We start from the raw sequence: 2,924 nt of genomic DNA, 5'->3' as shown, positions 1-2,924 counted from the left end.
GTGTTGCTTCCTTAAAGAATGAGAGAATCGGCATCTTTCGTGCTTGTTGCGTTTTCCTTTTCAGGGAGGTAAAGGAATCTTTGCTGTATTTTTATCTTCTCAATGACTTATTGTTCTGGGCTAACACTGTCATCTTTTTATCATTCTTGGTTGGGGAGGGGGGAGGAACCACCTTAAATGAAAGCTCCCTGTAGATGCCTGATGTTCTGTGCAGTACAGACTAAAGTGGAACGTGGCCAAATTATGTCCTCCTGATAACTTATTTTTATGTACCGAACCAGAGTCAATCAATGCTGATATTGTTTTCGTGGCACTGCGGGAGAGGAGCTGTTTCTCTGCTCTTCCAGGGCTAGGATCAAAGATAAAGTAGGTGACTGCGATATCCCACCGACAGTAGATTGCTGCTGCGTGCACGTGAGCTGTTGTTTTGCTTGATATATTGGGGGTTGAAGCAGAGGCTGTTGGATCTGGACACATGAACAGATGAAGAATAAGGCTTTGTTGCTGTCGCACTGAACAAGTTATGTCTGCTTGGGGAAGCGCAGGAGGAGAAATACACTTCCGTAAGTGTAACATTTATCCTCCTGATTTTAAAGACTGCTCTTTTGAGAAACAGACAATACTTCCAGCACTGCACATGTCAGCCCTGTTTAAAGAGTTGCTAAATGCCGGTAGGAGGTTTCTTCTATTTTTTTTTTTCCCCATGCTTTTTATATCCGTATATAAAAAAGCATGCTGCTCCAGCTGGTTTTGAAACTGTTTTTCTTTCCTATATCTTCCAGGTCAGCACAAGCAATTCCTCTTGGAGCTTTTTAGTTTTCCGTTACAGCTCTGCTTTGAAGCACCTGCGGCACACTTGCAAAACTGCTCACCTCTCTTCCGTCACCTTCACTCAAAAAAAAAAAAAAAAAAAAAAGGTTCCCTTCCATCTGCTGCATTTTTGAGCAGTGATTTTTTTGGTGGTGGTGCTCGGACAAAAGCAGAGCTCTTAGTGAGCTCTGAGCTGCCTTTCATACCTTTGGGGGTTTTTATGGGGTAACTTCCCAGTCATCTTACATGGCATTACCCTTTCTCTATGAACCAAAGCTTGCAAAGCAGACTGTAAGGTAGGCTACCTGTTCTGTTTCTCTGCTCAAGTGATTAAGATAATAGGGGGAGTCTAAAGAAAACGCCTCCAGCTACTTTCAAAGATTAAAAACGTTAGGTCAAAAAATAGGAGAGCAGGAAAGGAAGATTGACTACCAGCTCTGTGTGCTGTGCTGGCATTGTCAGGCGCCAGCGTTCAAAGGAACAAAACGGTGCCGTTGATGTTCAGTTGGAAAGACTGGATTAGATGCTTTGTCTCACTGGAGGAAGTCTTCTCCTCTGCTGTACTAGCAGAGAGGGCATAAATAAGTTTTACAACTTGCTAGGGTACAGTCTCAAAAATAGCTGAAGGGAAGCTCGCATTGGCCCGTTAGAGGTGGCATCGAATACAGACAAGCAGTCGCGAAGAAAAGTTCAGAAAATAAGCATGAGCTCCTCTCTTTTGTGTGGCTTTCAGAAGTTGGGTTTTGTTTCTCTGTCGAAGATGCTCCCAGCGGTCCTTACGGGTTTTTTTCCAAGACACCTTAAAAATCAAATGGTGCAACTCGAAAACGTCTCAGACTGTATCAACGGGAGTCTGTTTGCTGAAAGCATTTTAGTACCACTTCAGTCTCCTCCCAGCGTAACGTCCAAATCAGGCTTTTCACTGAAGTTTGGCGTAAGAGTTCGCAGCTGTTAAAGACTTAAACCTACTTCCTCTTCCTCCAGGGTGTTCTCATGTATTCTGTGTCTGGCAAGGTGGTTCTCCCAGCGGCCAAAACCATCATGTCCTCAGCTCGCTTTCTTTGGCAAAATCCTTCTTCCTTCAGTCTGGCAGTGCGAAGGGCTGCTGAGAGGAATCATGCTCTCTCCTGGGGGCCTGTTACTCCATTTTTCTCTTCCTTCCCTGGAAGCGTCTGCTGCTAGCCAGGAAGATAAGGGGACTCGGGCTGCCCTTGACAAAGATAGAACATAGAACAGAATATTTCAGTTGGAAGGGACCTACAATGATCGTCTAGTCCATGGCAGGCACCTTCGTCTCGCGCGTTTCAGGAAGGCTCTTCGGCAAACCCATCTCAGCACGGTCTTTACCTGTCCCTGCCAGGTGAGGACTTGCCTTTTCCACTCTCCGAGGCTCCTCGGGTGACGCGTGTCCTGTCCAGCAAGGACGTTGTTCCCTCAGCTCCAGGAATTCGGTGTGTCGATCCCAGCAGGGCTGTCATTTGAGCCTTTCTAACCCTCTGGGGCAGTGGAGGAATGCAGGCACCGATGAGCAGTTCTTCTGATGCAGCATCCTTCTCCTCTTCCCCTGCCATATCAGCCAGGAGCAGAGAGGCATTCAGCTCCCACCCCCCCGTGATGCTGATAGACATACGGACAGGGCCCTGGGGAAAAGGAGGACGCTCTTTCTCAATGATGGGAGCTCTCTGAGATATATCTTGGCTGTCTACATCATCCTTTCGCTTGCACGATTGCATCTTGAGCCTGTGGCTGCGAGGACAGTATCTGCAGCAGTCGCTGGAGCTATTCCCAAGAGAACGCAGCTCTTTTGAGATCTGCAAGCAGCCAGAGACATGCACTCCGTCCTTTGTTTCCCCCTCGATGCTACACTAGTTCATCTTGTTGGGAGGGAGGTGTGCCGATTCTGCCGTGATGAAACTGGAGGAGGAGGGAGCCGGTGGGGTAAGCCGGGTCGCATCGCTGATAGCTCTTCCTCTCTAGCCGGGCGTTGCTGGTCTAGGATTTGCTTCTGAAAAGGTATCCTCGTAGGGCATCCGGTAGCGATGTCAGCATACCTGCCCGTGGGGATGGGGGGCTGCAGTGGCCCTTCAGGAGGAGCTCATGAGGACTTCTTTGTG

The sequence above is a fragment of the Aptenodytes patagonicus genome, chromosome 4 (genome assembly GCF_965638725.1).
Source record: "Aptenodytes patagonicus chromosome 4, bAptPat1.pri.cur, whole genome shotgun sequence".
NCBI lineage: Eukaryota > Metazoa > Chordata > Aves > Sphenisciformes > Spheniscidae > Aptenodytes > Aptenodytes patagonicus.
Note: the sequence above shows the minus strand (reverse complement) of the source record.